Here is a 27138-nt window from a genome sequence, read left to right on the forward strand (position 1 = left end):
CTTCTATTATCAACTCCATTCCACCACACAGACCATCCTGAAATGCTTCTCCAATAGCTAATTTAGAGACCTCCCGTTGGCTTAGCTCTGGCTGTGGAAACAAGCTGTGTTATTCAAGAGGAATTTATCCTGTCTCCCTTACTTTTTCTCTCTTGCTTAAAGAATAAGGATCTAGTGGAAATAGCTTGTGTAAGGGTGGGAAGCAAAACATATTAATACCTACTGGCAAAAGCACATGTTCAGTGCCTCAAGGGGTTTAGTGTGCAACAAGCTAGAAAACTCACTTGCAGACCTAAGTAAGTACCACTGTATCATCTTTTGCTTTATGAAGTAAAAATTTATTGAGGGGGTGAAGAGGAAAGAAACATTACCTTCCCCCTTTCTTTCATAATAGAGTAGTTTTTACCAACAGTATTTATAAACAAATTTGTTTTTGTCCCCCCCACACTGGAATGAGTCACTGGACATCCAGAGTTTGTTATAAACCTTTCCTTGCACAAAGTTGGTTTGAGTCCTTTGTGTTCATATTCCACTACAGTATGTTTCATACTGCTCTCCAGGTAACTGCTGCTGATACATACACTATTTGGATATGGGAAGCTATTTGCACAACATTAGAAATCCACTGAGTGCAGATGTACATTCTTCTGCCATGGAATTAAGGTGCAAAACAAGGATGTTGCCTTCAGATAATGACATTCAACAAATCCCAGTTTATCCTGAAAACCAAAAGAGGAAAAACGTTGAATGATCTAGGCCCTCCTTGCAGCTGAAACACATTTATTAAACTGATTTAATTCTTCAGCCACTCTCTGCAACCTCTTTTGGTCACTGTTTCTAGCTGGAATCATATTTTTGCAAAGAGCTCAGTATCTTTCTTGACCAATTTTTGACATGGCAAGAGCAGATCACACTCCCCTTCAGCTGATGTTGGTAGCAGAATCCCACTTCTTCAGACAGTGAGTGAGTAATTGTGGTTCCCACTGGCAGCATGAGTACCCCAGGAAACAGCATGCCCTACATGTGGCCCCTTTGTTTCTCTTCCATGTTGATCCTGTGTGACGCAGCAGCTTCTTACACAGTCAAAGTGAAGAGACTGAAGAGTGTTTTAGAACTACATGAAAATGGCATCTTGCCTTCCCTTCAGACAAGGATCTCTTACATCCATTTCCTTTGGCTTTTTTCTTGTCAACGAGAAGATGAAAATCTCTGGCATCTCATAGCTCTTTATTACTACAAAATCATTCTCTGCTGCTCACAGGAGAGGTGGAGAGATTGACAGTCGGCCTCTGAGACAGCATCCTAGTTATGCAATCCCTTTATGTAGACAACTCCCAGTGACTGCACAGAAGAAACATCCAGTTGCTGTTTTTGCCAATATTTGTTAGATGCCTGGAGCATTTGTGGTGAGGCAAACTCTGTCCTACTTTGTCCTTTAATGAACAACGGATGCCAAAAGATGTTTTTGAAGATACAGAGAAGTTGACAGCTTACAAAGTGTCTGTCCATTTTCTTTTTGTTGTCTCCTTTTTCTTCCATTGCTAAAGAGTCTGAAAACAATAACAGAAGGGTGAGGGTGGGTTAATAACAACAGCTCTGAAGAAATGAATTTTGAGGAGGAATTTGAACAAGAAAAAAAGAGATATCCAGAAGCTGGGAATTAATGTAGCAGCAAGCAAGAGGGAGTTCATCAAACTAAGTGAGAGGGAGCAAGCTGAACGGACCACTGTCTTTGGTACTGATAACTATATAAAAGGAACCAGAGACTTGGTGGGTAAGTGTTGTAATAAGTGCTTGATCATGGAGTGGAAAGTTTTGGTGAGGCAAAAACATGACTTAATGGTCAGGCAAGGGAAGGTGTTTGTAAGATCTGCATTTCTGGAAGACCGGTAAGGAACAATGAGGACATAGGGAAAGTGGGGAAGCAGATGAGTTCATCTAGAGATAGTCAAGAAGAAAGAAAGTAGGATTATCATGGTATTAGTTTTAAGTATTTAAGGACATGAAACATTAAAATGCATTTGGGAGACGAACAGAAGGAGCCATCAGAGAGAGGAAAGATGGGAAGGGAGCAGTTCAATCATGCTTCCATCACTGGGGAAGGAAACAGACCAGAAAAAGACCAGGAACAAAAGCTTTTAGGAGAAAAGAAGGTAAATTGATGGGAAAAGCTTGTGACAGGGCCTGTCAGACTTCCTGAAGTCAGTATCACTCATGACATCTGGAGAAAGTATAGCAACAAGAAGGCTTAGGGGAGGAAATGAAAGTCTCAAAGAGAGTCTCGATGGGAGCAGTGGGACTTCTGCTCAAGAAAGATCTGAAAAGGACAAAAAATTGTACATAAAGTCTCTGAATCCTGAAATGCTCTTTGAAGACATTCGATGGTGTATGAAGCAAAAGCAAAATGTGACCTATGGTTGGGTGTATTTCACTCAAGTACAAAGGAAGGAAGTACAAAACAGGGCTAAAAGAATTAACTTGAGCATCTGTGAAAGCAAAAGTACAAGCAGGTGGTAAGGAGGAGACTTGAAGCTGCTTGGACAATAGCATAACTTTGAAGGTACAGCAGAACAGACAAGGAAAGGGGAAAGGCACATGGACCACTGAAAGAACAAGGCCCGCTGACCATGGAAATTTTTAACTATAAAATGTCAGAGGTACTTATACTCAATTCAGCTTTTTAGTAAAGGAGATGTACAGTGTTGAAACATAGTCCGGCTTTCAGTAAAGGGAGAAATGCCTCAAAATGCCAGAATGGTTTGGGTTGGAAGGGACCTTAAAGATCACCCATTTCCAACCCCCTGCCATGAGCAGTGTTGCCACTCACCAGCTCAGGCTGCCAAAGGCCCCATTCAACCTGTTCTTGAATACTTCCAGGGATGGGGCATCCACAGCTTCTCTGGGAGGCATGTACCAGTACTTCACCACCCTATGAGCAAAGAATTTCTAACCTAAATCTACCTTCATCTAGTTTAAAGCTTGACACTGATGAAGTATCCCTCTCCAGCTTTATTGTAGGCCTTCTTTAGTGCAGTTGGTGCAATTTTGACTTTTTTTTTTTTTTTTTTTTTTTAAGGAAAGATAATGAAAGCAAAGGCAATTTACAAAGCTGTATTTACCAAGGATAAATATAGTGCATTCTGGCACCCTTGCTGAGAGGTTGCTTGGTTAATCTGTTCCTTTCTGTTTTGCAAACTAACAAGAGTCAGCACTTCCCTAACAGCAAATATGTATCAGCATCAGATAAAATTAAAATCCATGCTTTTACACGAATTCTTTCCTTATTTTATTATGCAAAATACTTCCTTTAAGTAACCTATATGGCAGCACTTATGAGATGCTGCAGTGGCTGAGAACAGCGTGTGCTCCAGAATAGTACTATAATATTATCTCATCTCGTTTAGTCTGTGGTTTCCAGACCTCTTAGGAGACATGGATTATTTCTTAGAAATCTGCAGAAGCAAGTCCTAAATCTTTAGGTCCAGATTTGTTGTACAGGTTCTTACCTTCAGAAAGAAATGTTAAGGAATCTATAAATCAAAAAAGAACATCCAGCAACACAGTAGTTTTCTCTACCCAGATCATGTGGTTGATCCACGTGATAGAATGGTGATTTAGCATGTACTAGTTTTCCCTTTCCTTAAAATTTATAAAGATTTTCCTTTTTTTCTTCCCAAAATACTCTGGGTTTTATGAAAAGGAGCGTGTCCAGTAGACTGGCATACTTGGAAGACTGATCTTCCCTCTGCTCATCACTCCTTAGACTATAATTAAATACAGAGTCCCATTTTAGGCCCCTTAGCACAGGAAAGACATTGATAACAAGGTGCACATACAGTGAGAGGCCACCAACATGTCTGAGATCTTGAACAGTTGCCTGATGAGGAGAGGCTAAGAGATTAGGTCTTCAGAATGAAGAAGGGCTGGCTTCAGGGAGAATGAAACAGCAGCCTGTCAATGCCCACAAGGGAGTTATCAAGATGATGCAGTCAAGTTCTTCAGGGTGGTGTATGGTGGTAAGAGAAGAGACAACAGGCATAAATTGAAAGAAGAGATAAAGCTTTCTGCCCTATGAGTACAGTCAAGCAGTAGAACACACTTCACTGAGGCCATGCAGCCTCCAGCCTTCGAGGTTTCCAACCTCCAGTTAATTAAAAACCTGAGAAACTTGGTCTGATCCCAGACCGGGCCCTGCTTGGAGCGCCAGGCTCAATTAGAGACAGCCTCTATCACCATGTGAGAGTCTGAACGTGGCAGCCAGTCTCGCTTCTGCAGCATCGTAAATCCTGATAAGCATTGTGACTGCTTTCTTTCCATTGTCATTTTAGATAATGAGAGTACTTTGGTAGGACTTCCATTAAAATGAAAGGAAGCAGCCAGATCTCACCTTTTTATCTCATGCTGTCCTTTGCCCTTCAGAGCTATAGAACCAACAAGCATTTCAGACACCCAACTTGTTAGACATGAAGGAAAATATGTGGAGTTCTCAAGATACAGCACACTATCTTCAAGATGCAAAATGCTGTATCTTCAAAAGAAAGGAAAATCAAATCATGTACAGCTTTTTATTGCAGTGGAATCGACACATTCATTTCCTCTTGCCATTAAGTCAATAATATCAGAAAAACATATTTTAGATTACAAGGTTATGCAAATATCCCTATAAATGAAGTGTAGCACTTGGATTTCTGGCAGCTGGCCAGCACAGTCCTCAGTATAAACAAGTTTGTCTATTTCTGTACTAACCACTCAGGGTTGTGCCTCTGCTGGACTATTAAGCTAGAAAATGACCCTTCACTGTATGTTTCTCTTGGTGGAACAAAGTCTAATAATGGAGCTGCATTTACAGGCAATAGAATATGTAAATTTTATGCATTGCAATTGAATAAATGTTCAGTATTTTGAGTGAAGTCCGTTTAGAAATGTGCCCTACTGACTTTAGAAATTTAGAAATGTTCACAAATTCCTGATTGAAATAACAAATGAACAGTGTGAGTGGTAAAGTTAGCTGGAGGAACAAACTCAGCAGATTTATTCAGTGAAACAAACCAGGACTCAGAGAGAATCATCTCAACAGTTTACATAACATTTGCTCTGCACGAATCCGTAAAGTTTGCCTGTGGTGTTTAATATTGTATGTATGATTTGGCAGATCCAGTGCAATTTTACAGGGAAGCAAGGACAGGACAGATGACAACTCTTCACAAAGAAAAAAAAAGTGGCAGTTGCATTCACATACTGCAGATGTACTGAAATGGATCTTGGGATAAGTTGCTTTGGGTTTTAGTAATTATTTATTTATCCTCATGTGGGATTGTTTCATCTGCTTTGTTCGTTGTTTGGGTTTTTTTGCTCTAGGTTTGCACTGTATTGTTTTAGTGCACAGTGTCACTATTGTCTAAGCAAGAACATGCTATTTGTAATGGTCTGAGTGCATCATTTATTTTTTGAAATCCTGTGCCAGTTGCTCTGTTACACATCTATAGACACTGGTACTGTTCAAATCAAAATAGGAAAAATGAGAAACTTGCAGTCAGAAGACCATGCAAAAACATATTACAGAATCACAGAATGGCTGGAACTGCAGAACCTAGACATGCCCAGGCACCCTACACTCTGTGTTTGGTCTAAAGAGAGAGGCCTTGAGGAGAAAAAACAAAGCAAATTACAAAGCTCTCATATCAGGCTGCTATTCCTTTGCAGAAAGGACTCATGGAAGCAGCTCAGCAAGCCAAAGACTTGCAAAGGGGGCCTTTTGGTGGTAGGCACAATATACGTATTTGTTGCTCTGTTCAGTCAACAAAAACCATAACAAACACCAAAATTCATAGTTCTGATCCCTTTTGTGTTTAGTGCCATCAGCAAAGCCCATCCAAAAAAAGCTGAAAACAAAACTCCCAAATACCTTCCCTCCCAGAGGACCGGGTCAGGAACTCTCTTGTTACCAACCAGCAATATTGCTGTGACTGCAAAGAAAGAGGTAGGGGAAAAAAGCTCTACGTGCAATCTGTCTGTCTAGTATATGGATTGAGATATGAATTCTAGAGGTCCCATGAGACGCAGATATGGCACACTAGCATGTACTGGCCCCTCTGAGCATTGCTTGTCAGCAGTGATAATAGGGTTAGCTCAATACACTCTGCTGAAGAAATAAACAGCATTTTGTATTCAAGCATCACAGCAGCAAGCAGCCAGTCTGAATGGTGTTGAAGGACAGAATCTAAAGTTTAATCTCCAGGAAGGTTGTCTACATAACAGCAGTTAAGTCAGAGGAGCAGAATCTAGTTTACACAACAAAATATCCTTGAACTGCTAAGCTGTGGGCAAAGTCTGCAAATCAGATCTAATTACAAACATGTCTTGGCTGCATAGAGACAGGAATGCTGCAGTGCGGTAGAGAAGCAAGAGAAGACAGCCAGGGCACTAGTGAATGATTTACTGTAGTCTGTCTTTTGAAATGCATAGATTACATCAGAGAGAGGGACAGCACCTAGCAGCTTTCTCCCCGATTGGTGCTAAGTCTGAAATATACTTCATTTATGTATTTTTTTTTAACACAAAGCTACAGGGTACTTTCACAGCTGAGGATGATAATGACCCTTTGGCTTTACCCATCTTATTCCAGGCTACATATAGACTCACCTAGCCATTGTGAATGTATTTCATCTTTCCTCCAGCCCAACTGTTTATCCAACTGTGACAACATTTTGGGATAACATTTTCAAATGGCTGAGATCAATTTCACCATGATTTAACTTGGCACAACCTTTTAAGTGAAAGCATTTGCTATTACAGACCCTGATAATGGCACCCGTAGGTACAATACTGTATTCCAGGAGATCTGTGTTAAACATTATGAATTCCAAAATAGTTACCTCCTCTGGAATAAAATCATTAAGCTGAATACCCTGACTTAATTAGACTTAAATGTCATCAGTGATTCACTCTGTTTTAATAAACTCGTCTGTTTTCATGTCACTTCTATAATTTATGCCATAAATAAAAGCCAGTTATGTTGTTCTAACGCCTCAGGAGCACAGCTGGAAACTATCAGAAAATCTTTTGGGTCCACCTTCTCAAAGGTTTCCCATCACTGTAACCAATGCAAACAGCATCTGTGCAAGGAAAAGGCATCACAGAGAATTTTGTGCCTGTGTAAGGTTTAGAGCAAAAGCAGAAAATGGAAGAGTCCAAGCACATTAGAGGAGGAGGTGTTTTGAGAAATCTGTTATATTGTAGAGCTCTGAAAGCGAGTCGAGTAAGAAGCAGAAGACATAAAGAAATGGGTATTTATGGGAAAACAATTTCAAAATGGTGTATCTCAAAATTTGCCTGGTAGTTCAGTGGGTTCGCTGTCTTCCTTAATTCTTTTGGAAAGTAAGTGCCAGAGCAGTGGGCTGAACCCACCAAAAAGCAGGCTCTCTTCAACATATACACTCTATCCACCCTGACCTGTCACCAGGACCATAAAATTGCCTTAGGAAATCTGTGTCATGTATTAAAAGAGGTAAGATGCATTCAGTCCCCTGGCAATTTTGAAGTCAGACTGCAACTTACTGATACACTCTGAGTACACTTTTATCTGAGGGGGGCAGGAAAGCAGCTGTGATGAGGAGCTCACCTCTGTGCACTGAACTGGGTAATGCTTTGATACCATCCTACAGGGAGTTTAAGTACTTTGCAATGGAACTGTGTCTGGTAATGCCTAATGCACAGCCTCTATCCTCATTTTTATGAAGATAATAAAAAAAATAGAGTGTGAAAAAGAAAAGTTTCTCTAAAAATAATGCTCTTTTCCAATGGGCAAGAACCTGAGCGTCATGAACTACCATAGGTTACCTATGTTTCTTAAGGTTGCTACACACCACTGATGTATCCACAAAGAACAGAGTTTGCTGGACAGGAAGCCTGCCCCAGTTCAAAACAGGGAGTATACAGGTAAGCAAATGAAGAAATTATATATGCTACTCATTTACCAGCTCTCAGAGGAGTCCTAATAGCAGAAGTTGATTACACATGCGGAAGGAAGAAGGTCCTATATCTAATTAAACATGTTGGTGGGTGCAGCACTTCTTCCTGTACTAGGAGCAAACAGAACAGGCAGTGTGCAGATAAAATTAATTGTAATGCATCTCCTGGCCAGATTAACAGGACTTAGTGCTCACCCAGGTTGGTAGCATTTCTAATCAGACACTGAAAGACACTGCCTGAGATTATCTGTGATTAAAAAATACAGCCAATTAAATGAGCATACAAATACCCCAGGTATATCTTCTTTGTTTGTTCTTTCTCTACACTGAACAGATGTGTGCATTAGTTAGTGATGACTAGATATTTCTGAAACTGTGTTTGCTTTCCATTTTGTTTGAAACATCTCCACTGGAACCAGATTTGTTTGTTTACCTGGTGTTTGACAAATAGTCTCTGGCACTCAGTTATCAGGGATTCATGCTTGCATCTCCTATTGGAAACTCAATTCTCCTAATTGTTGCTGTAAGCAGGACAACACAAGAGGTGGTTTTGCCTCCAGGCTTTTTTAACTGAGTCTGGTATTGGTCACGTTTTATTGCACTCTAATAAGACTGGAATCTCTTTCATCACCTCCCCTAAGACTTAGGCTTTCCTTTTCTTTTTTTCCTCCCTTTTTCACATACTCTCACACAAGGTCTACATTTAAAGGAATACGTTGATCTTAATGACCTCTTGAAATTTACCCTGGGGCTAATCAGAGGCTTGCTGTGTTTTGCTGGCTATATCTATCATGATACCGGATAATTCACAGCCTACTTTAAAGGCTTCAAACTAGGTGATTTACCCCATATTAATGCGATGCTTTTGCATTTTAATAGGCTTATGTTAATGTTTTACAAAATGATAAAGCATACATCTGAACTCTCCAGTGACAGGGAATGATGGTATGAACTACATAATTCCAGTAAAGGGCAGCCAATAACATCAGATTTATGACTGTTGCTAGAGCATCTGTTGTAAGCTTGGACCAGACCAAAGCATTTAGTTGAGTTTTACCCCTATTCTGATTGCTCAAATGGCTTTTCCCAACCCATTTCACACTCCATATAAAAGTACTCAGGCATAAGAGAGAAGGTAGAGAAAACTAAGCTTTCTGAAACTGCTTTAGCATAGAGTCTTATATCCCTTTGAGAAAAGACCTTTAAGAGAACAAAAGGGATTTCATCACTGATGCTGGAACTTCAGGAGGTAGTGCTCATGAGTGGGGTCATATTTTTCCAAATGAAAGGGAGGCAACCGGTCAGTAAAGCTTAATGTGTTAGGCATCTGTTGCACCTTGAAAACCAAAATGCTCAGGCCAGGGAATGTGAACCATGTGAACCAATTCCTTCCCTTCAGCTGCACAGCAAGTTTGTATTTCAGCTACTCAAAAGGTCACATTTACACTTTTACTAGCCTCTCAAGGCTGAAAACAAATAGCATTTCTATCTTAAAACCAGCTAGAACTTGACACCGGTGGGGCTGCATCTCAAGTCCTATGCTCAGTTTTGGGCCCCTCAACAGAAGAGAGACAGAGAGGCTCTGGAGCATGCCTAGAGAAGGGCAGCAAAGCTGTAGGGGGTTTGGAGCACAAGTCTTAAGAGGAATGGCTGAAGGAACTGGGATCGTTTACTCCAGAGGAGAGCCTCAGAGGAAACCTCATCGCTCCCTACAACTCCGTGAAAGGAGGTTGTGGTGAGGTGGGGTCAGTTCTCTCAGGTTACAGCAATAAGACAAGAGGAAACAGCCTTAAGCTGTGCCAGGGGAGGTTCAGGTTGGATATTAGGAAAAATTTCTTCTTGGAAGAGCAGTGAGGTATTGGAACATTCTGCCCAGGGAAGCGGTAGAGTCACCATCCCTGGAAGTTTTCAAGAAAAGGGTAGATATGGCAATGAGGGATGTGGTTTGGTGAGCATGGGTGAGCCCTGAACCTTCTGGTAGATGGCAAGATGGCAAATGAACTTCAGTTCTGCTGAATGCAGCCTAACACACAAGGGATGGAGGGAGGGAGGGACGGAGGAAGGAAGAAGTTGAACTGCTCACCCATTTGACAGTTTGGAAGAAACTCAGTTAACTCAGACTCAAACTCTGAAAGTGAGGTTTGCTGACAGATCGAATGGAAAATGGTGGCTCTCCATCCGAATACAAGGAAAGGCTATTTAAACAAACAAACAGAGACAAAAATTGGAATAGGGAAAGGAATGGACAACAGTAAAGAAGCGTCACATAAAACTGCTTGTAACACAGGTTGCAGACTGAAATATTTCCCACACTGATGGGCAAAACAATTGCACTTACTGATTTCAAAAATAAAATTTTGTTCCCCAAGAAGAAAAACACTTCTATTTTCCTCGCTTGATTTATATTTCATAGTTCTGACAGAGATAAGAAGGCAGAATTTAACAGAGTAAAATATTTAGGAATGCTACAAATCTTGAACGCTCAGGTGCTCACCTAACAAAAAGAAAATTCATGTTTAGCTTGTGTTTTCTGGCTTGTAGCAATGGTGCAAGCCTGCATTCACCTGCTCCAGTCCAGTTCCTCAAGTGCCAAGTAACATAAACAATCTCTAGCACAACGAACACAGAATGCACCGTGGACCATCTGCTGCTGGTTTCTAAATGGATTGCTAGCAATTACAGAACTCACCTGGGATATAAGAGACCCAGGTTTTCATTCAATGTTAATTCAGGCAACCATGGTAGCCTCTGGCTTACTGGCTGTTCTGGGGATGGAGCCGCTTGTCTCTAGAAAACTGAGTTTGTGCCTGAGAGATTTTCATGGCAGCTAGAATTGTTTGTTCAGACACATCAGTGTTAGCAGCAGCAGCAGCAGAGGTATCCATCAGTTCTTCTGGCTACTTCTAAAAAGATATTACAGAATTACTCTTCACACCACATGCAACTGAACTGCAGAGATTACGGCTACACTTTAAAATACTGTGATGCAAAAACTGACCAAACATTTAGAAGGATAACAATACCATCTGAAATCGATACTATTAATACATAAGCTGGAAGATGCATTGTACCGCATGGCTGGGAGTTTAAGCCAATTCTTCCTGTTAGTTATTGCAAGGAGATGTAAAACAATTTATCCTATCCCTGTTGAACTTCGGGTTTTCTGGATCTACTTTGAAACATCTGCTTCAGAGTATATTAGTTGTCTTCATGTAATGGGAGTTTCTTACTACTCATCTGCCTTGCAGGACCTCCAGAACATTTTTTCCAACATTGTAAGACTCAAATGAGATATGATATATAATCAGAATGTATGATGCTGACAATTTTGTTTTATTATCTCAACAGTGATGGTTTATTACCACTCTTCACTCAATTTCCTAGCCAAAGAACTTGATAGTCTCATTCAGTCATCTATTTAATGGAATTCCTTATTTAACACAATAAAAGACCTATCTTGATTAAATTCTCTCTCTTTAAAAAAAGATAAACAATTTTCACAGTGGGACTTCAACACTCAGCTGAAGTATAACCAAACAGATGTCAAGAAATGGCAAGAAGCATCTGAAGAAGCTACTTAAATTATAAGTGGCTTTGTGTAGTTTTTACATTTGCATCTCTTCCACTTTGAGTGGCAAGAGTGGAGTCAGCATGAGTAAGTCAGCAAGAGTGCAGCATGGGTATGTTTTATCCATATCTATTTATTTTACAAAGAGAAAATGATAATTTAACTAATTAAAATCTTTTTGAAAGAAAATGACCAAGAAAGGACCATCAGATATTGCAGCTACAGAGCTCCACATAACAATCAGCAGTTGTTGCTTGGGAACCTGAAGAGCCTTGCGCTTTGCCATAAACAGCAGAAGGGCTTTCAGCTGTAATAACCTTGGCTAGTTGTAATGGCCAGGTACATACACTCTGCATTACCCGGAGGAATTGAAACTATGCCTGGCATCTTCAGGTGCTAATGCTAAGAAAAAAAATAAAAATCAATGGTAATGTTTTTTAATGCTCTCTGAGTTTGCACTTTATGTCGGGGAATAGTTTTGTACTTACAGAACAGCTAATGAAACAGGGCCATAGTTTTAATTAAGTGGTCAAAGAGCTTTTAAAATAGAAACACCCGAAAGTAACTATAGTAATGCATTTAACAAAAACAGCCTGCAGACTCCAAAGAATGGGGCTAGAATGGCTCAGCCAGGACAAAACAGGTGATAATTCTCTTGTTATGTATGCCAACATCACATTAGGATTTAGAAGAAATCTTCCAGCAGCTTTATCCCGATATTTCTCTACCTATTCACCCTGGACTGAAAGAATAAATAATTCTTTTTTCTTTCTAAAGCAGCCTCTCACGTACTTGAAGACTTAATTCAAATCTCTTCGTCTTTGTTTTCAGCCATTTCATTTCTATGCTTAGATCTCCTCTCTCCAGCACTGCATCTGTTAAGCAGTCAGCACAATAAAATCACTCATCCTCTTCATAGTTTCAATGCTGTCAGCAAGTGGCAAAACCATAAGTAACTTGAGAAAAAGTATCTTTCTGCTGTTTCCCCTGAACCACTTAGAACCTATGTGCTAAGGAACAAGAGTGTAAGGAGAGGCAATGTCAGTGAAGGAGTGATGTTAGAGGGAAGAAGATGCAAAATAAGCTTAACAAGATAAAAACAAGGCTGAACAGGGTTAATAAAAGTTGAGTAATGAACTGTGAGTAATTTTATAAAGGACATTGCTGGCTGCATGTCTATTGGACAAGATATTGCAGTGAAAGACAGCTAAGGAAAGCAAATTATCAGAAGGTTGAGAGTTGTCTGGGAAAACAAACCTTCTTTGCAGTGAAAAAATAGTGCACCAGTCTACTTTCAAATAGGCAATCAGTGCATTTTGGTTTGTTGATGGCAGGGAGGTAAGTAGATAGCCAAGTTCAGCTTAGCACAAGTGACTGCGAAGTGATTAATACTTAAAATACTTGAGGCAGAATAACTAGAAGTGCAAGACGTAATTAAGAAAGGAATGAATATCAATAGTAATGCTATCTGCACCTGGTGAGAAAGAGCATGTTGTTGACATGGTGCATTTGCTACAGATGGTAACTAAAGTGGGTTATGTGTGAGAGAGATCAAAAAAAGATAGAATTTCTAAGGCTCTTCTGAAGATCTGATATTTAAAGATGCATTCAAGTCAGTGCATACAACACTATAAGTCAACTGAAGGATGTGGGAGATGAAATTTTTTATCTTAATCAAAACACCTTAACAATAGGAATGGGAATTCACTGGTTATTTAAACAAAATGTCATAGCTTAATATAATGTCTTATTTTAGAACTATTGAGGTAGTTTTTTTTCCTGTCTAAAATTGAATATTCTCCTGCCCAAACTAACAGTAACATCTTCTAAGCAACCACCTATTGTGTTCTTTTAGAACTACCTTTACTATCAAAACCTCAGCAAATTAAGTGCCTTTCTCTCTTATCACAGTTTCCTCATCGAAGCCACACTCAGCTGAGGTGTGAGGACAGCTGCTGTAATGAATACCTACCCTGTACCTTTTGATCCATGTGCTAAAAATGAATAGCTATGTCTTAAAATACACACAGGCAAATTAATTCTTGCTTCCTACAGAACACAATCCTGTGCTAGAAACAGCTGTGGAGCTGAATACCATAGGCTCTTCATGGAGAATCCTGCACCTTCAGGAATCTCAGCTGAAATTGTGTCTCTGCTGCTGAGCTCTGCTAGAAATACATTTGAATTGTTAACAACAATGTAAGGATCTATGATCAAGGAGTTTTTAAACAAGTATGTCTAAATTAGCTCAAAAATGAGATTCATTTACTTAAAAACCTGTGGAATCCCACAAAAGTACATAAAGAAGTACAGTGTCTCCACAGATATAATCTCCCATGTGCAAGGTTCATAGAAGAGGAGGATAAGAACAAGATTGTATGGGGAAAAGAAACGAAAATTAACATTAGTGTGGGGCACAGAGTCTGTCTCATATTTGCTGGATTTCTGAGGTATGTTTTGGTTCTTGAGGACCACTTCCCTTAGGAAAATGGCAAGAATTCTGAAAGTTGGGTGTAACACAGGGAAATTCTCAGTAAATCAAAATGGTACCATTCAGATTCCTTTTGCAACTCAGAATGAAATAAGATACACTGCAGCTAGTCCAAGCAAAGATATTAGGGTAAGGAAATGAATGATGATTTTTTGACTTCAAGATCTGCTACACTGAATGACTGGAGACAAAAGAGGTAATCTCAGATATGTATAAAACTGAGCGAAGAATTTCTTGGTAGTAGCCCTGCTGAGAACGACTTACAAGTTCTGGTGGATGAAAAATTTAACACGAGCCAGCAGTGTGTGCTTGCAGCCAATGGTATCCTGGGTTCCATCAGAAGAGGGGTAGCCAGCAAGGAGAAGGAAGGGATTATTCCCCTCTATTTATTTTGCCCTCGTGAGGACCCATCTGGTGTACAGCATTCAAATCTGGGGCCCCAATACAGGAAAGATGTGGAGCTGTTGGAATGGGTGCCGAGGTGGACCATGAAGGTGATCAGAGGGCTGGAGCATGTCTCCTATGAAGACACGCTGAAGGAACTGGGTTTGTTTGATCTGAAGAAGAGAATGCTGTGGGAAGACCTCCTTGTGGCCTTCCAATATTTAAAGGGAGTTTATAATCATGAAGGAAATGAGTAGAGTAGAGTGTGTGAGTAGACAGAGATACAACAAGGGATAATGGTTTTAAACTAAAGAAAGGGAGATTTAGATTGGATGTCAAGTGGAAGTCTTTTACTGTGAGAGTGGTGAGGTGCTAGAACATGTTGCTCAGAGAGGCTGTGGGTGCTCCATTGCTGGAGATGTTCAAGGACTGTTTGCATGGGGCCCTGGGCAATCTGATCTAGTACTTGATCTAGTGGCTGATAACCTTGCCAGTGGCATGGGACGTGGAAACTGATGATTCTTGAGGACCCTTACAACCCAAGCCATTCTATGATTCTATGATTCTGTGACCAAGGAAAAGGCAGTTAAACAGTAAGTGAGTGACAATAATTTCTGTTTTCTTCAGTATGGGAAAATTAAATTAAATTTAAATTGATTTAAAAAAAATTAAATTGATGACTATCTGGGCTGAAGATGAAAAGATTACAGAGAATGTATAATACTATAATGTAGTACAGAGAATGTAGATAATCCTTCCCACAGAGGCTTGGAGTTCACACTCCAATATTTGAAATAGCAATTTTAATTCTCGTGGCAGCTCTTGGGAACTATCTGACCAAAGGTAAATAGCCAGCTTGCCTCTGAATGAGCATCTGAATGCCAATTTACACTAAACTTAGATTTGTGTGGAAGGGATGCTGCTGAAAGCACATATGCTATTTTCCACACTGTAAAAGATTAAAATGTTTCATTGAATGGGAGGAAACTAAAATTTTCTCTAAAATTTGTTAAATAAATTCATGATAATCAGGTATGTTCTCTAATCAATTTTTTTGCTTTGTCAATCCAGCATTTATATTCAGGTACCTACCCCAACATGTAAATAGATAATATGTTCCTAAAACATAAACGATCATTTTCATTTTGCAAGTATGAAAATGTATTTTACAAAGTTTTTAGGCTTCTTTCATATAAGAATAACTTCCATACATGAATGCAATCTACTTTGTTACTGCTGTAAACTAGTATAAACATCCTAAAAATATTTTGCCCTCACTTCTTCAAAATCATTTCTTAATGCATTCAGTATTGAGTTCAATCTCTATTCAGATTTGGTAAATGAATTAAAACATTCTTAATCTACCACCATTCGTAGCAATGAAACATCAACTGCATGGCAAATCAGTAAAATGTTACTTATCAAAGGACGCATAGAAATATATCTTAATTTCACTAAATCACTGCTAGTTACAGTATGATGTAGTTGTGTGGCTTCCTCTGCTAGTGAAAAACAACTTCAAGGTCTTGACAAATAAGATCATTTATCCAACAATCATACATGGGTGAGAGGAAATGATTTATTTTTCTCCCTTTCCTCGTAGAAATATAGATGTTCCCACTAACACCATCCAGGTGGCACACATTGGATACTAGTAGTCTCTACTAATTTCACTTGGATAGCAGTGGCCTCAAGAACTAGAAGGATCATAAATCTCTGTTATGTGAATATTATACCATTAGATTTTAAAGTGGCACTTAAAACTCTTTAGTATTAGATACTGAAGGTACCGTGGAGGTTTCAGCCTCTAGTTATCTGAAACCAGAAGGGCTTTCCACCAAGCAACATTCATAGCAGAATTGTCACTCACTTCAGCAAGGTGAAAGTGAGCAAGAACATAGTGTTATAAGAAATCTGTACTTGCAGCCAAAACCACTGAAATTACATTTCTGATGCTTTGAAAATAGGAATCACATAGGCAAAAAAAGGTAGAAACTATGTGGGTAAAAGTATGAACTTGAATGTTGGTGACTACGGTGGTTCATAACTACTAATTACTTCTTTAGCATACGTCTTTATTTCTCTTAAGGACTAAGGTTAACAACAGTTCTAATGTTTCTTGCCTTCTCTTTTGCCACATAAATGACTGCAAGAAATCTCTTTCATTTCAACTAGCCAAAAAAGAGACAAAGCAGAGTGATCAACCAAATACTTTTCCAGCCTTTAAGATAAGCCAGGTTAAGAAATAGAAGGAAAATTAAAGAAGAGGAGGGGGAGTATGAAGCGATGTTTAATGCCTGTGGCATTATTTCTTTTACCAATGAATGCTAAACAATTTTCAAACTAAGATCACAGTTGAGCAGGCAGAAAGTGAAAATGTCATTTTGTCTGTGAAGTTCTCAGAAGGATGAACCTGTCAGGAGGTAGAGAAATAGGTCACATGCAAGTTAATGGAAAGTAATAAATGGAATACGTGGTGCCGCAACGCTTCTCAATTAAAAGTTCACATGCTGGATGCCATTTAAACTGACAGATACTCAGCTCTTATCAGCCTGTGTATTTAGATTCTTTGCCTTTATAAAGGCTGCTGTTTATTCCACTGGGTAGCCTCTGAAATCCTCCTGTTGCATTCATTAGTCAATAATAATTGAAGCACAAAGTAGTGAAATGCCAGGATTCATAGGAAAATGTTTCATGGGAGGACGTCTTTCACATTACAGATGTTCAGGTGCTTCAGAAAAAACTGACGTTAGAGAAACATGTCACTAGCCTGACATGAACTAACCATCATTGTTTGACCAGAGAGCTGTTACCATCTCAAGAGGCAGCTCCAACACAGCTTTTCGGCAGCTTAAGGCAAAAAGAGGAGGTTTGGAAGGTGATATAGAGAGCATCATATTTGCATGATGTGCGGCAGCACTGCAATCCACATTCTGCTATAGAGCTGGGATGGTAATAATGAACTGCCTGAAAGGGCTATATGTACTAATATATGCTTATAGCTTCATTCTTGTTTTATTCTTTTGCATGAGGTGGAATATTGTTTATAGAGATTACCTGAGCCACTTGCAGATGAGACTAAACAGCATAGCTTTTATCTGGGAGAGATGACTTAAAGCTGAAGATGAGAAACAGAAAGATACCATAGGTAGTACTATACCTAACATTAGGAACGTGGCTGCAGCATCCTGAGGAGAAGAATGTTAGGCATCAGAAGGACGCACTTTTGGGATATATATATGTATATCTGAACTCTCATTCTCCCCAGCTTGTTTGCCTGACTTGGAGCTCACATTAAGTCGTCCCTCTTACTAGGCTGAGCACTTTGCAAAACTCCTTTGCCTCAAGCTGACAGTGAGAGTCATCTATGTAACTACTTGCTAGTCCTCAAACTTGCTCAGACAATGAGAGTTCTGTTTTGTAGCCCTCCTCAAGGGCTGGGATCTTAGTCATACCCTCCTTTCAGCACAAGGTATCTGCATTGCGTCAGAGCTGGTGGAGCAGCTTTCACTGTGCATGTTACAGCTGTGTTTCTGAGCTGGCCAGGCTGCTAGAGACAGCAACAAGAGGCATCCTGACACTGCAGGAATGATCCACCACTACAGGGTGGAAAGGATGAATGTGGTGCTCTGTATGCGACAAACAGATGGAGGCTGCTGGAGTGCCACAAGCAGACTGAATGAAACAGAAAGACACTCCATGTTTGGTAGCCTTACTGACTGAGAGCAGAGCTGAGACAAATATTAGTCATTTTCTTGCTCAGACTGGAAGGTTGCATGCGTATGCAGAAGTCTAAACATGGGCTGCAAATGTTTCCCCTGCCAAAATCTTAATGGGATGTTTCATTTTAAGCAGACATTTCTTTGTTCAATTGATCATTTTAGCTCTTTTTCCCTATCTGGCTGTAGAAAATGCATCTCAGTGGCTAAGTGCCAAATCAAAGAACATAAATAACAAACCAAGACACTCATCAGTCAAAGAAAAACAAGCTGATTCTGCTGGGGCTCCCTTTACAACAGACCCAAGATCTGTACTGCTCTGACTGACTGTCAGGCTGGCAAATATCAAAGCCAGGAATAATGGAAAAAAAAGATTGTACAACCTGTAAAATTTGCACAAGTACATAGATGTATTTTCAAAGAGGTTACAAATGAAAAGGGGAAGAACTGTGCATCCTTAGCTTACAAATATATCAGTGTGCATTGATACTATGAGGATCAAAATATTTGTTTTTTGATTTGAATAAAAAAGCACCATAACCAAGTGTCAAAATTTGACCCTAGTTTTGCTGCTTACTTTTAACCCTTCCAGGTTGCTTATGTTCTAAGGATCTAAGCACTAAGAAATTTGTACTAAATTATTACTGATTCTTACTCAGCGTAGATGAGAAATTAGGTACCAGTATGCCTGTCCCCTCTCCACACACAAAGCCTTTGGCTTACATCTGTTGTCAAAAGCTTGAAAAGGGTTATTTTTAAAATGTTTCTAAATGTAACTTGTAGTCAGTTAATATTTAAGTACTGTCTACACTGCACGCAATGAAATGGGAGCATGCTTTGGAAAGATCTGATTGACTGTGACCGTCTGATAGCTTAATGCAGTTTGATTTTGATATCATGTAAGTGGAGCACAGTGATGAAAAAAAATTATACTAATAAAGGCCTCTTTTTCACAGCCTACTTATTCTGGGATGCAGAAGCATGCATCTCTCTATCCTTTTCTCTTTTAGAGCACGACTGCAAAATAAATAGCCAAGAAGGCTTTTCTTCATGCTGTATTTATGAGAAATCTAAGTAACAGACTATTACTTTGATATTGCTAAACCAGAGGGGGCAAATTTTAAGCTTGCATATGCTTCCAGCACAGATGTCAGCGGAGCAATGATGAACACTCTAGGAAGAAAGAACCTCATGAAGCAATAAGTGACACAAGGGAAAGCAGTGGACCAGCTGGAGCCAGCTGCCCCATGGTTGCTGAGGGGGGTGTTCCACTCTGTTTCACTTGCCTGACCCTCTTTAGCATCCAGGCAGATCAAACTGCGCTGTGACGTGTATAAAGTGGATTAATGTTACAAAGAGAGTTGTATGAAGCTACCAAATTCATTTCTGTGTGATTCTAAAGGTTTCTAGGGTGAAAGGCTGATGCATTAACTCGTTGCATCAATCACATCTTATTATGCAGAAGTTAAATGTTAATGCACTCAATTAGCTACATTTTTACAGATCTGATGCTTTCATGGATATTTTTCCTTGTGCTAATTGTGCTATTTACATCTTTTATTTAATTTAACATGCAGTTTGTGTCAAAAATTCCTTGAAGAAACAACAACTAGGTTGTTATTAAAATGTACATCACCAAGAATGCAAGGAATGTAAGCTGTGGCAGATTTGATGAAGATGCTGCTCTTGACCCCACTGGGGCCACAAAGCCAAACAAATGAGTTACCTGCTGCAGTTTTCCTCTTCTCCTCTCAGCACATGCAAGCATATCTGGCACTGATTCTCGCCTATGCACAATATTTTTATATCACTGTGAGGAATTAAAAAAAAAGCTGTAAATATCCTGAGTAAGCACTGCTGGCATAGAGAATAGTTTGCGACACTTCAGCCTCGAAGGTTCAAAGGATGCATCCCAGGCCATGTCTGAAGCATATTGTGCTGAAGCAGTTGAGATGGCTCATGGATATAACTGTTTTTCCTGTCATGAGAGGAATGCAGGATGAAGTGTGGGGAGCCTTGAAGAAGCCTGTTGCTCATATTTACATAAACTAATGATGTACTCTGTATACAAACAAGACAAGCTGATATTTCAGCAACGATGGGCCTGATTAGTTTTTAATGATGATGAAGGCGCCACTTTGTCGGTTTGCACTGAGCTTTATAAACCAAATTTGCAGTGAGCCAGTTGAGGTGAAAATATGTTTTCATTGGTACATTCAGCTATGCAATGGTATGTAGGCAATGTATAAATCTAAATTTTGCATCAAATGTATGCTACTGATTGTCCCCATGCTTCATTCGGGGAGCAAATATGCTTCCTTTCAGGCCTATATGCTTGCTTCCTTTCCAAGAAAATCACAAATCTGAAAGTGGAAGCAGTACCTGGGTCTGTGATTCTCCTGGACACATCATGAAACGTCTAAAAGCTTTATACATAGGAGCTGAGAAATGCTCTGGCTCAGTTAACTTAGACATGGCCGCTGCCGTTATCCTGTCAGCTGTACTCTCAGAGGAGGGGAGCGGAGTGGTAGCTATAAGACAGCTCCTATTTTATGAGAGCAATAGATGCAATGCATTAAGAGAATGATTTTAACATGGATACGATACTGTTATCTTTCCTTGATTTGTTAGCTCTCTATATCTAGATATTGCCAGTCTGAAAAGAAAAAAAAAAAAGCTGTTACTTTTTGTGTATAGAAAAAGCTTTCAGTTTCCAGATAGTGAAAGAAAAATGGGAATGTTCAGCTCTGCCTAGCCTTTTCAGGGCACTAAAACACATATAACTTTTCAGTGCTGTGAAGACATATTATTAGGGAAGGATTGGTTTTGACCATGACTACAAAGAATCAACTCAGATGTGATTCATAAAGTCTAACTACCTATTACCTTCTTGTCTGGAGACAGGTGAGAAATATATTTTTCTCTTACAAGACAAAATCTCCTACAAGAGTACAAAATCTCAAAATTGCTCTAATTCCCCCAAGACATCTATAAAAATCACATCAAGACCTTGTGATAAGGCAGATACATGTTACTAATCCACTGTGATCTACTTTATCTGGCAAGATACCTTATCTGTCATTTCAACATATAGGCTTTCCTAAACATACATGAACTCTTCCTGTTTGGAGTGATCATAAAACCTCTCCCTTATAGCCTGAAAAGGGCAAAGTGCTTGGTGGATACTCCCATAACATGGCTGGTGATGCCATCTCTTTTCTGCCCACAGCAAATTGTGTAAATGTAATATCTTTTAGACAACGAACTTTTCCAAACTCTGAATTATAAGGAGAATTCCTACTTCAGTCTTCAGGCACAGATCAGATGGATACATAGAGGGACACTGTGAGTCTTGTTTCCTTCTGAAACCAGTGAAAAGGAGGAACCGTGCTTCATTAGGATAGTGGCAGGACAGACCAGCCCCCTGTCCCCCAGATCAGCTGAAGCACACCTCTCACTAGGTCCTGACTGACACTAGAGCAGTGGCACAAAATGCTGTGAATAGCAGAGAATGCAAGTCAAAAATGAAAGAAAAGTATTGTTTGGTCTGTTCAGAACCACTACTATTTTCCATCTCTCCTGCATTAGAAGTGAACATTGCTGGCTGATGCTCACCCTGTCCCACTTCCAAAACCCCAGTGTTCTGAACAGCATCAGTTCATCCTGTTCTTTCCCAGTATATCATGTTACCTTTACAGCTGAGAGAAGGATCTGTTTACTTTTCCCACTGAGATACAAGGACATAGCATTTAGAATGTAGCATTAATTTGCATTGGTTGCAGATTACAGTGCAGTTAGTACATGGAGAGAGGAATACTTGTGCAAATAAATCACAAATGATATGACAAATACTTTTAGAGAATATCATGTAACAGTGTGTCAAGGTTTTCTTCTTACACAGTGCATTAAAAGGAATCTTACCTTTAACTACTGAGAAAATAATTTCTCCTGATTTTTTTAAAGCCTTATCCAGTCCTCTTAACATAATTTCCTGAGCTTTGAACTCAACAAGTCTTCTAATAATGTCCTTAAATGAGGGAAGGAGGTAATTTTCTCTCTCGCTGCCTTTAGGGGATCATCAATCATGCATCACTCATAAGTATTAGCATTGCACCATGGCTGCTTTTTTTTTTTTTTTCTTTTTTTTCAAGAAGCCTAATTGTGCGTGGAGGAAGTAGAGTAGGGTAAAAGGTTTCATTTATAAATTGCACATTCTTTGTGTAGAATTGCTGTACCTCCTGTAGGGCAATTTTCATATAAAACCCTACGCTGATTCAGATCCCCAGCCACAATAACTTTTTTTATAACCTTCCCTCCACCCACTGCCACTACATATTTCTAAAACAAGCAAATTCCATGTGTGTTATAAGGACAGATTATAAATGAATTGTACTGTGATAAGGTCGCAGAAGATGCACTTAATAAATCACGTGATGACGCAAGAATTGAGCTAAGCTACATTTATCTAAACCCCAATAAACTGCCATCAAAATATTAAGAACTGGTTTCACTGAGCATTTATTCCCAAACATTCACTAGTTCAGCAGTTTCTGTATTAGAACACTAAACATAGTATGCTAAAAAGTGGATTAGATCACACACCACAATGTGATGGCCTTCATCTGAGCTTCCAACTGATCTTCCCACATTGCAAAATCAATATTTGCATTTATTTGCACATTAGTAACTGCAATTAGTATCAGGAAAAAATTATTAATTGCAGTTAGCAGTAGGTGATTAAGAGAAACCAAAGTCCGAATACTAATAGTACAAAATGGCAGTAAGTGTACCTGAAGAAGTAACACGAAATCATCTCTAAATCTCAGTGTTTCCTGAAAATAAAAAGCTTCTCCACACAGGACAGTATTTTTTTTCAGAAAATAAGTTAGATATGGAGCAAAGTGCTTTCCTGCTTTTTTACAGAGCTCTGTTTCTTGGTTACAACAGTGAGACATCTCCACTCAGCACTCCAAATCCCTGCAGTATAAAGGGCTTCCTCAGATTCAACAGTCCCAAGGAAATTTCCCTGATTCTTTCGTCTGTTTTTCAACTTTCTTCTTTCTCTACTCTCACACACCTTTCCAGCCAAACAACACCCTCTGAGCTTTGTTCACTCCTGGAATAAACATTTCTAAATGGCCTTACATGAACATTTGCTGTGGGCTGCCCCACGCCAATGTTTTGGCACAAGAGACACCGTAGTTTCATAAAGATGCTTATTTGTTTCTAAAAGCCTACGGAAAAGAAACGCATATTTTCTCACTGTGGTTTCACCACACTTTAAACCAGTCATTCATGAAGTATATACAGTAGCAGCAGCAGGGAGCAGTCTGCACTCGAGGCTAGCAGTCTCACAGAAATACTGCACAAATGTGACTTACCGCTTTCTCCTCATCCATGTAAGACTTGAATAACTGGCGCTGCTTCACGTGTGTCAGAAAACTGCTCTGCAAATTCATTCTGAGTGAAAAAGAAAATATAAGTTAAGTGCACACGCTCACCATGACTGTTTTTTCACCTTTTGAACTCTAGATCAGATTTTTAAAGCAATCAGCTCTAAGTGCAAACGGTGCCCTGCTGCCACTTAGTCTCCTTTCCCAGGAAGCACATTTTCCAAGTATTATTTGTTTATTTCTCTCAGGACAGAAATAAGCATTAAGCATATGAAAGTTAATACACTTTATAATGACAAACCAGGGGTTTAAATGAGCATGAAAATTTGCTGAGGCAAAGCCTTTGAAATGATTTTAAAGCTCTAATAGAATCCCTTGCATGCATTTAGAACATGTATGCACACAAAGCACTGACCCAGTACTCTGCCAGTGCTGTTTCTATTATCATTATGACTCTGCAAGAGATGCCTTATTAATGAGAGTTTAGTGGAGTAGTTTTAACTACTGTGGGAACCAAATATATTTTGCACATTCCCACTTCTTTTGAGAACAAGCCTTTAATTATTGCACAGTCTTTGTGGAACAAGACAATACCGCAAGCAACAGAAGAAATGCAGTAGTGTAGGATTTGGGCACGGACCAAACAGACATAATGCAGAGATACCTGTGCTAACTGGCTGAGCAGCAGCAATCCAGACAAGCCTGCATGTGCCAAGCATGGTAATTCACCACGCAGAGATGGGGATCAGTTGAATCACTCCTGCCAGTTCTACCAAGAAGACTCACCTCAGAAAGACAGAAAAGCGAGAAATCACTCCTTTTAAACACTCCAGTATTTTATATCCTTTTCCTGAGAGGTTTCTTAAAAGTCCTAGTGTATCAAGCTCTGCATGCCATGTCCCATGAGGGGAAGTAATCTACTGCAGCCCATAGGTACTATGTACACCTTTTCATATCTGGACATTTTTTTCCACACAACTTTCCCCACTCTTCAAATCAAGATCACTTGTTAATCAACTGTGCTAGCCAGAATTGCAATAGTTTGGATTTATTTCTTGTGCCCCCAGATTTTCTTTGAATCCAAATTCGTCTGTAAATAAAATAGTGTGAACTGCTTAACAAGAAAGCTCAACCATTCAATGGAAGCATTCAAATAGTTGTCAAAATTCAAGCTTAGATTTGCTTTCCTTCTGCTTCACATAAGCAGTTCAGTGAGACTTTACTACTGCTTATTTACAGAAAATATTCGAATTATTTTCTATTTTAATGACTCTTTTCTTTTTTACAGGTTCACTTCAGTTTAGGAAAAATACTCAGATATTCAGTAATAAATATTTTCTGAATTCAAAATTTAAATAATTCATGTTCAAAAATAAAAGCCCCAAACAAGAAATATTTGGGAAAAAGACCAAACTGGGATCAAACTATAAGCTCAGATTGGAATCAGACTGGGAGTTGTGCTCATGTAGATGCTCATTCTCTAATGAATTGAGAGTTTTTGTCTTCCAGAAAGAAGATGACCTCTTGTATGTCTCCTTTTTTTATTGGTAACTGACTGACTGACTGTTTCTGCTTGACCTCCATTATTCCATTAACATTTTAACTACCTATTATTACGGCTCATTTGTTCTTACCAGCTATATCTTTCTGGAAATGTACATAAGTAACATACCCACAGTGTATTTCAACATCCTATTCGGAACACAGTACTGACATCCACAAATAATGCATTCTGACAGAAGTAAATTATCTGTTCCACTCCATGTGGCTACGCTAGCAGGAGTTTTCTGTTTGCATTTTTTCAAACAAAGATCAAGTCAATCTTCTTAAAAGGAATCATAGCCTTCTGTGCTGGCAGTTCATAAATACAAAGCTAGGTACAAACAGAGCGCTTTCAGATAAAGTTAATTCCTCTTCTGCCCTGTAGAAATTGAACTTTGTAAATATATTCCTTATCTAGAAACACAGCGCATCCCTGCCTTGCTGGAAGGCAGTGTATCATGGCATGACGTGGTGTGGTGTGCAAGAGCAGTGGAGAGAGCTAACATTCCTTTGGAGTGAGCAAGCCTGAATCTGCAATCTACTGCCAGCTCTTACCACTTATCCAACCTTGTAACCCGAATCCTTTTCTGGGAGGTATTTTGAGATCTCACCCTTTCAGGTGCTCAGTCAGTAATTGCACCAAATGGGGAGCAGAGCTCCTCTGCACACTCTGGATACAGCCTGAAATGTGAAGAGAGAACAGTACAATGGGAGCTATATGGAGTGCGAATTTTTGTTGTTGATGTGCAGTAGGCCAGCACAAGAGAATTATAAGTGCATAAATTTATGTATTGGCATCCCAAAAAGACACCTTTAAAGACCATCTCTTCTGCAGTCATCCTTTAAAAGTCTTCATACCTCTCTTTTCTTCACAACAATGTTAGTTCCTACCATTCTGTTCCACTCAACTTTCCATCCAGTACATGATCCAGATGGATACCTTCTTTTTTCTTGCCTTCCAAACCCATGGACTATCTCTAGCTCAACACATCTCTTCCCTTTCCTGTTTCTCCTTTTGCAGTCTAGAGCCCAGCTTCTTGCTGTTTATTTACACTCACTACTCTTATTGTAAACATCTTCTCATCTGTAACGCGATGTCTGAAACTGATTACTTCTCTCTGCCTCATCAGTTCATTCCCTCTTTTCAAATCATAATCAAAAGCATAGATTTTTCTTCTTTCTCTGTATCTTTTTTTCTTTAATGGATTTATGGAAGCCTTAATTAACTCACTGTAGAATGAATTCACACAACTACTTTCTGTAATTTACAGTGCTCTGAATCTGTGAGGGTGATTTCTGAGTGTATTATTTATGACATTTTCTGTAAAACAGAGCATAGTTGCATTCCTATGGTCTGACAATAAATCCATCTTCTTCATAACATTGGCTATGTCCTGAAAACAAAGACTCTATTGTGGCCATACAATAGACTTCATGGATCAACTATAATTTAAAACTAGCCTGTATTTTATTTTTTCTGGCTCATTTCTGATAAAGATGACTCCAGACATCAGATGAGTCTGACCTTGTCTCTTAGATCCTTGCTGCACCTTGGCCATTTCATGGTTAATACAGTTGTGTCAGTAAGTTGCACATTTTATATGAGTTATGTGAGTATTGTGCTAGGAAAAGTATCGCCCCTCCATCTTTGCAACACGGATGGGAGACACAGAGATGCTCATGCTGCTCATGTCCACAATCATGCTGCTCATGTCCACACTCAAACTGGCCTGTGGATAGGATCTTACTAGTTTCTGCATTAACTACTCTGGTGATTGGGTCGTTGTTTTTTTTTTTTTTAAGTGGGTTGTTTTTTTTTAGTTTACAAAAATTCTGGATAGCCACTTTTATATTCTACTGGATTGAATTATGTCTGTAGACTAGTAACATGAACTGAGCACTATTCCAGGTCATGCTCCCTGACAGTAATCTTTCAAAATACATTCTCAGGGAGGGAAGCAGGAAACAGAAGATAAGGAAATCAGTTCAAGAAAAAAAGGAACCAGGCCACAGCATGCTTAACGGAGATGACAAGGTCAGATGGCTAAGAAAAAAAACAATATTTGCAAGT

At 39.3% G+C, this 27138-nt stretch overlaps 2 long non-coding RNA genes across 2 annotated transcripts in view; both read right to left on the minus strand.

Moving 5' to 3' along the window:
• On the minus strand, window positions 1-25740 carry LOC128087876 (uncharacterized). The gene is made up of 4 exons (XR_008210048.1): window positions 24190-25740; window positions 23514-23592; window positions 10054-10165; window positions 1-1550 (listed from the first exon to the last, which is right to left on the minus strand). It is a non-coding gene; the product is annotated as an uncharacterized LOC128087876 (long non-coding RNA).
• The window catches only part of LOC128087875 (uncharacterized), a 65459-nt gene that overhangs the window by 22527 nt on the left and 15794 nt on the right, over window positions 1-27138 (minus strand). The gene's annotated exons all lie outside the window — the stretch shown is intronic.

Source organism: Tympanuchus pallidicinctus, unplaced genomic scaffold (assembly GCF_026119805.1).
Source record: "Tympanuchus pallidicinctus isolate F22 unplaced genomic scaffold, pur_lepc_1.0 scaffold31, whole genome shotgun sequence".
NCBI classification, from domain to species: Eukaryota; Metazoa; Chordata; class Aves; order Galliformes; family Phasianidae; genus Tympanuchus; species Tympanuchus pallidicinctus.